At 34.3% G+C, this 14,258-nt stretch overlaps 1 non-coding gene across 1 annotated transcript; it reads right to left on the reverse strand.

The window, feature by feature from the left end:
* Positions 1–13,283: 13,283 nt before the first annotated feature.
* LOC111917391 (small nucleolar RNA R71) lies at positions 13,284–13,390 on the reverse strand. Its single transcript, XR_002858872.1, has one exon. It is a non-coding gene; the product is annotated as a small nucleolar RNA R71 (small nucleolar RNA).
* Positions 13,391–14,258: the final 868 nt, after the last annotated feature.

The following is a 14,258-nucleotide window of genomic DNA, read 5'->3' on the forward strand; positions in this document are numbered from 1 at the left end:
CTTGACTCACATATACATGTGAACAAGGAATTAGTCTTAATTTCCCAAAGATGAAAGTTCTCATTCATCATACAATACAAGTCATATGATTCCAAGTTTCTATCCAATAGGAACTTGGGTGATGAGAACCTTTCCTTATTTGGTAAATTTAGACACTACCACAAACGAAAGAATCAAATCCATATTGTTAAAAATAGAAACATACAAACATCAATTTTCACAAATGCCATTGCAAGGAAATATAAATAAGATAAAATCAAATTTTTATTCTATATTTATAAAACGCAGAAAACTTGTCCTTACAATGCAAATACATATGAAAGCTATGTTTCTAAATATTCCTAAGCAATATATCAGAACTCCTAAGCAGTATCTCAAAAATCTGATCATCGAACCATGCGATCGGAATCCACATCTTCATGATCAGACACAACATGCTTTTTCCTTTAAGCTCCCTTTCCTTTTTCCGATCCTATAAAACATCAAAATGTAATCTCATCACATCATGTATTAAGAATATAGAAATAGGAACTTAATAGAGTTAGATAGTGCAATTACCTAAAGCAGAGTCAAACATTTTGACTTTACCATCCTTATGGTCCTTTAGGTAGATATGGCAGCTTCGCAACCAATGTCCCTTTGCTTGGCAATAGAAACATATGGAATCTTTGGGAATGGTACACGAGACAATCTCAGACTTAGCCTTTCTCTTTCCCTTGGGATGAGAAATCTTTTCTGGACTTCCAATGTTTCCAATGTCAATGTCCATGGAAGTTTGGGAAGTAGATCTGCCAATCAAATTTGCTTTACCAGTGTGCCAAATCATTACCGATTCAGCAACAATTAGCAAATAGGTAAGATCAATAAGGGTCACGTCGTGATTTGTCACATAGTAGTTCTTAACAAACTCACTATATGACTTTGGAAGTGATTGAGGAACCAAGTCAACAGCCAACTTCCTCGACATAATGACTCCTAACATTCCTAGCCTGTCAATGTGTGGCTTTGTCTCCAAGACATGTGCATACACATACCTTCCATCTTGGTGTTTTCTACCCAATAGGGGTTGAGTGACCTTGAACTTTTCAAGTGTTTGAACTTGTGGGTTAAGGAGAACTATTGGAGGAGGTGGAGGAAGTGAAGTTCCACTACAGCACGAAGAAGGGATTATTCTTTCACCTTGATTGTCTTGTGGAATATCATCTTTATAAAGAAATCTTTTTCCAAAAGGATAAGGTAGACCATAGTTGTCAGAACTAGATATCTATAATAGAAGAAATTAAAGTTTAATTGATTTTAGTCCTTAATATAACACCCAACATGAAATAGTAAGGCTACGACCCAACACAAAACTCTGCAATTCGGAAGAGGGATGCTGTAATCCAATTGTAAAATATTTTAGGGTAGGTAAATGACGATTTACCAATTTTCACCATGAAAAATGAAAAGGAGTATTAAGTTTTAAATGAATTGAAATTCCTAAATTCTTTGAGATTCATTGAACTTTTTCAATGGCATGTTAAATCTTGATTATGCCCTTCAAGTTTTTGATTGGGATGCCGAGAATCACAAACAAGGTGTGAATAACCATGCAAATTAGCTTGGTACTCTCGAAGTCGTTTATCACCTAATCAATGTGCTGGTTAACCACACACGCTCCATTGATCTATGCCAAACTACGAGCGACCCATTTTCATCCTTCACTAGTCCCATATTAGTGTGCCGGTTAACCACACACGCTCTACTAACGACTAATAAGGTGTAATGTGCAATTTCATGGGTTAGCATCAAATTCATATTTTTCCTAAGTAAATAAGATTGGGAATTTATTAAATTATTTAGTTACTTGGTATTTCATCATACTTTTAATGACAATTAATGTCTTATCCTACCTGTTTGGCTAACGACTCTACACCAGTCAAGGAAGCGATGGGTAAGAGTGGACACCCATTAAACCACCATTTTATAGACAGTAACCATATACCCCCCTTATAGATCGGCTTCGTGAATGAGACCTACTAACGGTAAGACTGACCTTTTACTTATACATATATAATATATTAAACTTTTACTTTTATATAGTATAAGGGTGTATTTTAAACATTTAAAATACTAGGTGGTTTAATCTTTTAATTAAACTAGATTTTTAATTTAATTAAAATCAAGCCATATAATTATGGATTTATTAATACTCTTTTAATTAAACACTTTAATCATTTTAATAAAGTCCATAAGGTGTAATTGAACTATTCAAAGCATCTAGGTTACTAAAAATTCAAAATTAAAACTATTTAATTAATTTTTTAAGTTATGAACCCAATAGTTGCATCTTTTGAAATCTTTCGATTATTAGATGTTTTAGAATTAAATATTTCAAATTAAAAAATTTTAATTAAACTTTTCAAATTCTAAAACTTGAGGGCAAGTTTTGAAACTTTTCAAAACTCTACATTTCCATAACTTATGAGTTTAATATTATTTTAGTGGATGAGACTTTTCATGTTCCATAACTTGAGGACAAGTTATAGAATCATTAAAACATTTAGATCAATTCCATCAAATAAAATTATCATATAATTCATGATTGATCTAACTAAACTCATAAAGAAAGATAATATAAAATCAACAATTTACAAGTAACTTTGTTTATCATATAAACCAACAATTATCTTAAAACTTTGACAAATATCTTTTGATTGGATGAGTATGATCACTACCAAATTAGAAAAAACAGATTATGTGATACAAAACAGTTTGTGGTAGTGATTCCAAACCAATCCAGGCCAAAATCCTGAAAATCTGCCATCTGCCAGTGCAACTTGTCGAGCCAGGCTTTGGACTCGTCGAGTTCATCATGCACTTGTCGAGTTCATCTATGGACTCGGCGAGTTCAGTCTGATAGAAAGCTTTTTTCAGTTTGCTTCAACTTTAAACAATGAACAATGCAACAATATAACCAAAAACTACCCTGGGCTCTGATACCACTATTGGGTTTTGTGTACTATAACACTCCTATGGTGCACATACAAACCTAATAGCTTTGGATCTAAGTTTTCTCTAGTTATACATGCAATAAATTTTCCAAAGCATGAAGACTACAACCTGTATACAATTTTGACATATAAATCATAAAATCAAGTTAGAAGAATACCTCTTTATAGTAGCTTGCAGTTTTGGTCTTTCAAGAGCTTAGCACCTCAAGTGTGATTCCTCAAATGGTTCTCAAACACCATGAACAAAGGAGGACTTTGAGAGAGAGGCTATACACTCCAAAATCGGCTATTTCTCTTCCTAGAAGACTTAGGGTGCGATTTTAGGCTAAAGGATAAGACATATATAGTGTAGGATTCCAAGGGTCATGTGTAAACCCGAATCCATACACATAGGCTTATGATCCATAACTGATGTGGACTAACTCTTCATGGACTCTTGCATAAACTTAGTCCATCATGGATCAAAAGCCCAAACCATATATATCACTAATTTACATAATTAGTCCTTGTTATTTTAATTAGTCTCTTTTGATCACTAAATTAATTCTTGAACAATACTAATTAAATATTATGATTTCTCAACTAATATATTATACTTATAAGATATTAGTAAATCATAAATAGCCTTTTTCTCAAATATCCATCCTATCATATTGTTCTGGTGAAGGCAACCTAAATGGACCATGCTACTCTTGGGTCAAGTACATACCAATTATAGTTACGGACTTAGAAACCTAATCCAACACTCATTAGCTTTTCTAAACGTAGTTCTCCGGTTGACGCCGACACTGCCCAAGCTTTTCAAGCACGTTGCACTGTTACTCACCACATACCAGATTGGTATGTTGATTCAGGGGCTTCTTCTCACATGAAAAGTTATATAGACAGCCTTGTATATTCTCCTTATTTAGGAAAATAACAAGTCGTATTTGGTAATGGTAATCTTTCCCATATTTCTCATATTGGTCATTCTTCTGTAAATAATAATTTCAGTTATTAAATATTCTAGCTGTCATGTATCTTACCAAGAATTTACTTTCTATTAGCAAACCGACACAAGATTCTCCAGTAGATGTTTTATTTTATTATTATTTCTTTACCATTCAAAATCAGGACACCATAGAAGTTCTAGCAAGGGGCTGATGTGATCATGGGCTTTATGTTCTTTAGAGGGGACATAAGGCTTTTTTATCCGCTTTAAAGAATAAATGGATCAACTATTGTTATGAACTCTGGCATAGTAGATTGGGCCATGTAGCTTTTGATATTATTTCAATTTTAAATAAGTTTGGACACTTGTCTCTTAGTTAAATTTTACCTAAACTATCTATTTGTTCATCTTGTGTGCTTTCCAAAAGCAAACACTTATCTTTTGATAATCATTTGAAACGTTCATCCACTACTATAAAAACAGCCTTTTACGACGCGCAATGTGTGTCGTAAAACGCTCAGATGGCGCGCAAATGCGTGTCAAGGAAGGCCCTGAAAGACGACACGCTTTTGCGCGTTGTCTATTTACGACGCACATTTATGACACGCATTTACGATGCACAATTGTGCACGCAATGCATATCAAGGAAGGCCTTTTCATAAAGAAAGACGACACACATTCGCATGTCGTAACCTTATGACGTGCGGGTTTATGACACACAATGCGTATCAAGGAAGCCCATGTCATAAATGAAGATAACACGCATTTGCGTGCCATAAACTTCAGTAACCATTTACGATATGCATTTACAACACGTCTTTACGATACACATTTACGCATAATACAAAAAATATGTAAACAAATATATACCAAAACAATCAATTTCATCTGAACATCATGTCAAAAAATTGTAATACATCGATATTAAGGGGATCTAATTGTACATTATTATTAAGAGGTTTTCCTTAATTATATAACCTAATACTACATTGCTATTAAGAGAGACCTTCTGCAATGTAATACTATACAAACTAAAAAGATATACACAAAGATAATAAACATCAAATTCAAACTAAGTAGAGTTGCATCTTGCCTTTCATAATTCTTTAAGACTAATGAACCCCTGCTCGAATGGTAAATATTACCTGCACGTCAACATGTCATATAGAAAATTACTTACAAGGTACATGTAAAGCATATCACTTATAATATGCTTTAAATATGCCAGAAAAAAGTCATTAATCTATACACAATCAAGAAAACTGTCGACCGCGATACAATTGTCATTCATGATGTTTATCTAATTACATGTAACTGTTTGTATATATACAAAAGTTTGTTACTAATTGTAGATTCTCAAAAAATCTGAAACAAACAAGCCTAACACAAAATTATCCAATTTTTTGTTGTAACTTTGATTAGATTATACCCTACCACATTTCTCTTTGTGTCAAACACCATATAATTGTCATTCATGATGTTTAAGTTTTATTAAGATTTTTTCTAGTCTTTTTATGCCAAAAATCATTGATTTTATTCCTTATTTGAGGTTGTAACATTTTTTGTCCCTTATTCAACTACATAACTATATATACAGGAACAAAATCACAAAAAATGACTATAATCAGGGAAAAGCCAACTCCTACAGGCGATTCCAGGAACAACATATTGGCTTCTGCACAACAAATTAACAAGTTTAAAACGATGCCCACTACATAAAGAATATGTAACCTTTTACTATTAGGAACAAAAAAAGGCATAATCCATCAGCAAAAATATGCATCCCAATTAATCTGATAATTATTCTAAAATTATACCTCTATTCCATGAGTATGGATTTAACTGAAGATCACTTCCATCTGTACCCACAATGAATGGCCTAATCTCTTGTGTAGCTCCATATCACAAAGAAGAACACCCGAGACTTGTAACATTTAGCCATGTAGTGTCACCAAAAAAACTAAGTGGGTGTATTGGATATTAATAAAGAATAACCTCACACTAAAACTTCTTAATTGTTTACAAGCTAATAAATTCAAATTAAAAAAAAAAAGTCATGACAGTAAATTTAAGGGGTAAGCTCTATATGCACACCTTCTCCACCAGCAACAGGTCCCCATGAAAAAGGACCTGCACTCAAATCAATAAAAGCCCACCTGACATTCAACATATAATCAATAACATATACATATATATATATATATATATATATATATATATATATATATATATATATATATATATATATATAACATTTTTTACCCAAGTTTTCATTTTTCTTACAAATTTGGCCCAAAACCTATATCCAAACTTGTCCGATTTTTTTTTCAACTTTTTACCAATGTCCTCTTGCATATGCAATTTTTTAAAGATTTATTTTTTTATGTTTTTTACATATTAGTGTTTTTTCACAAATTCTTTCTCTAATTTTTTGTACAGATTTGTGTTTACAAATTTGTAAAGAAAATTCTGAAAAATGGTCGAGGCAAAAAGTTGTCAAAAACGTAACTTTATATAGAAAAAATTGGGGGCAAATTTGTAAAAAAGTGTTTGGACCAAATTTGTAAGAAAAAATAAAACTTGCGTCAAGATTGTAAAAAAGAAAGTTACAGGGACCAATTTGAGACAAAATTTCATGTTTAGTTACTTCTTGTTGTAGAAAGTGTGCAAATTGGTGTTTTAGAGACATCTGAAATAGTTAGTTGGCCAAATTTGGTGTTAACCCAAAATTATAATAATCAATTGTCAACATAATAGATAAATATATAAATGAACTCATACAATTACAGCAGTTGTGGCTTCATTCACAGGTTTTCCATTTTTATGTGTACGAGTCAATATAAATAGTTCTGCTTGTGAGGGTTTCTGCCCATCAGGCCTTTTTTCCTTCTGTCACGGTTTAAAATGGCATAATGGTCATTACGATGGTATTTTCTACAAGGAATAACCTTAAAAAGTAAAAAAAAAAAAAAAAAAAAAAAAAGTAAAATGTCACCTCCTCCCCATGTATTATGGCATAGCTTTTTGGTCCTGCAGTGTGCCAGAATTTTACCCTTGCACAAGTAGCTTTAAATTTTGGCAGAAATATTCTGAAAATTGGAGATAAAAAGTTTTTACTTTCATTTATTTCTTTATTGTAGCATACTTGATTTTCATCGCTTTCTATTACAGCATTTCTCAGACAAAAAAAAAACCTACCAAACTATAGCATTGTGCTTTTTTGTTTATTATAGCATACTACAATTAACCCTATCTTTAAATTCATGGAATATGAAACAAATATGTGATTTCCCAGAGCTCCACTGAGAAACACGGGCTAACCACTGATCAGGTGGGACATGCTAACCATGGTCTGCAAGGTGATCTTGATCAGTCACATGAACATCATAATGATTAGCCTTAAGGCGAGACTTGAAGGTCCTCCATTTATTTCTAATGGACAACAGCACCCATCTTCGACAATTCGGGTCAATATCAAACTTGTTCTATAATATATAATAATGTCAATCATGATGATTTAAGCAAAAATGTGAAAGGTTTCTTTAGATTACACCCTACCAAAACTTTCTGCCACATGTTCTCTTTGTTTTCTGGTGGGATTTTCTTCCAGTTATAAGTAAGGGGAGCAAAGTTCACATCACGTGCTATCACACCCACAAAGGTGGTTAATTGGGCTGCCCCGGGACCCACGGGCTGCTCGGGTTCATTGGTGGTTATTTTTATCTGTTCCATTGTGTTGAACTCCAAATCACCTATCCAAATATCCAAATGGTCAAGTAATCAATTGGACAACGGGTTTCAAAATCACAGCAGGTTAAAATAATGGCGAAGTTCTTTCAAACAGCTAAAAGATATTTGATTTCTTATTTAAGGAAAGAACGGAGTATGAATTACAACCTGAAAAAATGAATCGGAAAAACTAATGAATCAAAAAAAAACTAATCATAAATTAGAATTTATTTTTCTAAATACTTGTGAAGTATATACCTCCACCAAACTCCAAATATTAAAGAAAAAATGTAACTCCTTAGTCCTGAATCAAAACACAAAAATATGAAAATAAATACACGAACTCTAGAAATCCGGAAATCATAAGTCTAGAAAATGAGAAATTATAAGTTGGGCATAAAAATTATACCTTGAGTCTTATTATCAGCCAATCAGAAATTCAGAAATCCCCTCTTTACTCTTATGACTCTTTAGATTGTAGTCCTAGAAATCAGGAATCGGAGAATCCACAACCAATTCGATATCTAGAATCCAGGTAATAGAGAAATTAGAGAAAATAGAAATCAGAATATGAGGGGGTGAGTGATGAGTAAGGTCTGATGAGTTTAGATAGCAGAGACATTAGCAAAGTCATAGAAATAGGGATAGGGAGGTGTATTTAGAAAGCGGGAGACGAGAGAAGAGAGTTTAGGAAAATTATTGTTCTTCTTGTGTTCTTGACATAAACAATACATATGGAGAGAGTGTATAGTTATTACCTATCCACGTAAGTGCCTCTTGATAAATCGATGATTGGAAAAACCAATCGACTCATCCTCTTCTTCAGCTTGACGTTTCGTCTTTCTAACGACAGGAAAGACGACAACTAAACTCCTACTCACATTCTTGAATGATAGAACTCGGTGGTGAAACCCATAGCAACTTGGAACGAGATTCAAGTAAGCCAAATTCAAGATTCATGATATTCTAGGGAACACGAGGCTACTTGTCGCCTGAATTTCAATCTACCGAAGTTCCGACTCATAAGTCCGACTTGTATGCTTTCAGAGTTGTACTTCTGGAGATATTGTCAAGCGAAGAAGGCAAGTGATGAAGGAAAGAAGGAGCATCGATAACTAGGGCAAGCTGACAATCAATCTTTGGAGGGGGAAGGAAGGAGCATCGTAATTAGGGCAAGAGGGAAACTGGAAAAAAAAAAGTGGAGGATAAAAAATAAGGTGGGTTTTCAAAATTCTGGGGATTTCATTTTCCCCAAATCTACTAAACGCGCCTTTCATTAAAATTATAAAGCGACACTTCTAGAGGACACGCAATTAAGGTACAACGCCCTTCGTTTTATAATTTTTTTTTCTTATGACACTAATTTAAGGGCACGCAATAATGCGTGTCCTCTATCCTTAGATTTTTTTAAAGATATGACACTTTTTTAATGTCACTCTCTTTTGCGTAAAATAAATCAACGAGAGTCATGGTTTGCACGTCGTAAAAGGGTATTTTTCTTGTAGTGATCACATGTGATGGATTTAGTAAATTGAGATTTGTAGGGACCCGCTCCTATGGCATTGTTTGAAGGTTATTTATACTATGTCATTTTTGTTGATGATCACTCAAGGTTCACGTGGTTCTATCCCCTTAAAGCAAAATCGGAATTTTATGTCGTATTGGCAAACTTTCTTACCATTGTGCAAACACAATTTTCTTGCAAGGTTAAAACTTTCCAATCAGATGGCAGTACTGAATTTCTCAGCCATCGAGTTCATACTATTCTTACCGAAAATGGTTCTCATTATCCAATTTCATGTCCCTACACACCTCAACAAAATGGTCAAGTCGAACGTAAACACCGTCATTTTACAGAGACCGGTCTTTCTATGATCTTTATTGCTAAAGCTCTTGCTTCTCTTTGGGTTGATGCATTTTTGTCTGTCACATACATTATAAATCATCTACCATCTAAAATATTGGCTCATAAAAGTCCATTTGAGCTCTTATTTGGCACGAATCCAAACTATGATGTTTTAAGAACCTTTAGTTGTCGTGTTTATCCATATCTACGGGACTACTCTTCACACAAACTTGCCCCTCGCAACATCTCTTGCATCTTCATTGGGTACAATGCACAATACAAAGGATATCGATGTTTAGATCCCTTACCAACCATATTTATACAACTCGGCATGCTTGATTCAATGAACAAGTATTTCCCTACACCAGTACCTTGCTACCTTCAGATCTTGCATCATTAATCTTCACAAATTTTGATCAAATACCTTAACACACTCTGGTTTCATCTTCTTCTATGCCTCCACATCAATGTTCTTCATCACATACCTACATGTTTGGTCCTTGTCAGTTGTGTTATGATCAGCCGAATATGATCTCTACTTTACCCATGCCAACCAACCAACAACAATATCCAAATATGTCTAACATGTCATCTCCAGCAGCAACACCTCCAACTCCCAACCACCATTCGCTTTTTACTGTTTTGACACCTTCAGCTCAAACGGATCAGCCCTTCGGTGTTTAAAACTCCTATAACTGATATTGCCATATTTATACGTGTTTTTAGGCAATATTTACTTATATTTTTATTAATATTTTGGTTCTTCACTTTGAATAATGATACTTATAAGCTTTAATTGTACTATGCAGTCAAATAGAAGCATTCTTGAAAAATAGGGACTAAAAATGACAAAGAATTGAACTTTGGAGGCTTGGAGAGTAAAAGAGAAGGAACCCCACATAATCAGCTACATTCACGACGTGAGGCTTTTAGATTCACGACGTGAGTGGGACTATTCTAGAAGATACTCATCGCGGAGGAGGAATCCTTGTAGAACACGGATATCTAATGTATTCACATCGTGAGACATACTCATTCACGACGTGAGAGAGAATTTCATGATAACTATATATTCTCTTGATCATTACGACTTGGGAGACTTTTGGGTAACTTGGAGAGTTCCTAAAGACAAAATTCAGAGGGAGAAGAGGTCTAGAACTGGATTTCAACACAAGGAAGAAGGAAGAGTTCATTATTAGCTTTATAGTTTGGTACATTTAGCATGCTTTTAAATATGACTTGTGCTTGTTTATTTTTCTAGGATGTCCAGCTAAATCTAGTTGCTTTTGTTAGCTAAATGAAGCTAGAACTCATGGTTATAATACTTTAGCTTTAATTTACTTGTTGGTTATGACTTGTGTTTGATTGATTGAACCTAGCATGTTTGATTTAATATTTGATTGCTTTAAATTCTTGTTTTGTGTAGTTAGTGAGTATGAATTTGCATGAATTTGAATACCTAATAATTCAGTAAACACTATTTTATTGGAGCTAAGATCAAACCAATCTTAGATAAGTAATTGAACTATTCGATTAAGCTGTGCTAGAGAACGCATATTATGACCATAAGTGTGTTTTTCAAATCAATCTTATATGGCTCCAATTCCATTTAATAATATATTATATGTTAAATATTGTGTGACCATAATAGATTTACATGAATTAATTAATGTTAGTAAATTTAGAACTGAATTGTTAATACTATCTTAATTGGTAACCAATAGTATTTGTCATAACTAATTTATAGACCATTAAGGGAAAGTGGATTCGAACTAACATAAGTGTTTTGTTTATTGATTGAGTTTGTATTAAAGAATTAAGTTTTTCTAAACTTGCAAAATTAGATAAAACCCCTTCCTTTATTAGAAATTAGGTTAATTTAATAGTATGTAGATTAATTATTTAAAATCGTTCCCTTTGATCGACACCCAACTTACTCAAACTATTCTATAATTTGACTAGGTACACTGCCTATAATTGTTGGAATTGTGTCTAAGGCTGCAACTATATTTGGAAAGTATTTGACCCGGTTGTACATGGTCCTTTTGGGTTGCCTTCACCATAGCAACTTGACAGGATGATTTATAATGAGAGAAGAAATATTATTAATATATTATGAGAATAATATAAGGAATAATAATATTGTTATTTGATTAATATAAGTCATAAATTAATTAGGAATTAATTTGGTGACTTAAAGAGATTAATTGTATAAAGGGGCATAAACTGTCAATTGTATGATAGTTGTACTTTGGGCTATGATTCCTTATGAATAAGGGAGTGGACGATTTTAGGGTTAGGAAAGGCCTAGAAATCGTCCAAGGCTTATCAATAAGGAGATTGGATTGCTTAGGGCCTAAGTTATCCAATTAGGGTTTAAAGGTGAAACCCTAGGAGGCTCACTAGTATAAATAGACCCATGGGGTCAAGGAAATTGGCACTCTTGCTTTTGAAGAAACCTTGGCCAATTTTTACCCTTCTCTCTCTCTCTAATCATCCTCTTCTTGCTAGTTGGTGTTTGTAAGCAATTAGAGGAGTGACATTTGTGAATCTAAGCTCCAAGGACAAGAAGATTCAAGCAAGAAATTCAAGGTATTCCTTTAGATCTAATTTCTTATGTTATTAATGAATGTTTACACTAGATCTATCAATAGAAGTCTTGGATACATTGCATGTTCAATTAGAAAAACCTAGATCCAAGCATTAGGGTTTGTATGTGCACATAGGAATGTTCTTATGGCTCAAACCCATCAATAATATGACTAGGTACACTGCCTAGGTGCATTTTAGTTAGTTAAGTAGTTAGGTTATAAATTTAGAATTAGGTGTACCTATTTGCACGCATCAAGTTTTTTGGCGCCGTTGCCGCGGAACAACGTATTTAGTTGTTGATTTATTTGCTTTAAATTGATCAATCCTTTTGTGGGGTAAAACCTGCAAAAAGTTGTTTTTCAGTTTAGTTTATTTTCTTCCTGTACTAAACTCACGACGTGAGCTTGATTGGCTCACGACGTGAAACCAATAATTTCCAGTTTTGTCTGTTTTTTTGTTTTAGTTCAGTTTTACGTTTTTATTTTTGTTTATTTTGCAGAAGTTCATGACCAGAGGCTCTAATACACCTTTGGTGACACTAATTGAAGATCCAGAGTCAGCTCTTTACAAGAAGACAGATAAGAACGCAGGAGTGAACGAAACACCAAAAAAGTCATCTTTCAAAGACCTCAAATCAGTCTTTGGAAAGAAGTCGGGAAAGAAAGCGGGAGAGTCGAGTGCATCATCAAAGGACAAAATCAAGATAGAAAGCTTTGAGCAAGATCCAAACCCAAAGGAGTCCAAGTACGAATCCGACCAAGAATTCGAACTACATAGAAGTGATTCCGAAGACAATCCAGAAAACGAGATGACAAACATTGTAGATATGTCTATGGGAGCTTAAAAGAAGCGGATTAGAGATGATGTTGGTCCGGGGTTAGTACATCCTGCAATTCCTGCCACTGCCACATTCGAGCTGAAAGGACACATCCTTACTATACTTAAGGATATTCCATTTTATGGGAATAATCATGAGGATGCTTTTAAGCATCTAGATGAGGTCAATGACATTGCAGATTATTTCAATACCCCTAATGTTCCTAGAGAGACAACTTTACTGAGGATGCTACTAGTCGCTTTTAAAGGAGCTGCAAAAGATTGGCTGAAGGCACTACCACCTGGTGCAATCACTACTTGGGCCCAGATGCATGAGCAGTTTCTGGAAAAGTTCTGCCCACATTCCAAGATAGCTAAACTTAAGAAGGCAATAGCCAATTTTGAGCAAAATCTGGGTGAGTCACTTTACGAGGCATGGGAACGCTACAAAGGTTTGTTAAGGAATTGTCCTCAACATGACCTTAACATTCAACAAGAAGTATCCATATTCTATGACGGGGTCAATGTCATGACAAGACAACTCCTTGATTCTCAAGGACCACTTACAAAGAAAAATCCAAATGAGATCAAGGTGTTGATTGAAGAGTTCGCGAAGCATTCTATTGAGTACCAAAATCCAAGGAATGAAGGCATTAAAGGAATTGGGGGAGGAAGTTCTGAAGACATGGTTGTTGTGCTACCAATGCTCAACACTATGGATAGGAGGATGACCAAGATGGACCAGTCAATACATGCTATAAGAGTTGGTTGTGAAAGGTGCAATGGTCCACGCTTGACTAAGGATTTCCACTTGGATGAAAATAGGTATAAAAAAGATCAAGTTTGTTATTCTAGTGGGGATAAATATGATGAAGATTGGAGAAAACCAAAGAAGGAGTGCCTGTCATATGACGAATAAAAGAAGCAAAAAGAAGAAAATATAAGCAGACAGGCCGAGGTTTTTCCAAAAAGAGAAACCACCAGCCGAGAAGAAGTTTGACTTCGAAAACATGTTGACCGGATTTATGGAAGCTTCCGAGAAAAGGCGTGATGATATCGATGAAATACAGAAGGAGCACATGAAGATGATGAAAGAACCACATTAAATGATGATTGCTCAGCAAGTCTCATTAAGAAATCATCAAGCATCAATCTATAATCTCGAAGTTCAACATGGTCAATTAACAACTTTGGTAAACAACAAATTATCCTCACAAATTCCTGAAAAACAAACTCAATCCCATGTCATGATGATCGAAACTAAAGACGAGGCCATTTCTGAGCTCTTAGAAGCATTAGAGGAGGAGCCAAAACCAGCTGAACCAAAACCGAAGAAGTCCAAAATCGAAAA

Source organism: Lactuca sativa, chromosome 8 (genome assembly GCF_002870075.4).
Source record: "Lactuca sativa cultivar Salinas chromosome 8, Lsat_Salinas_v11, whole genome shotgun sequence".
Lineage (NCBI taxonomy): Eukaryota > Viridiplantae > Streptophyta > Magnoliopsida > Asterales > Asteraceae > Lactuca > Lactuca sativa.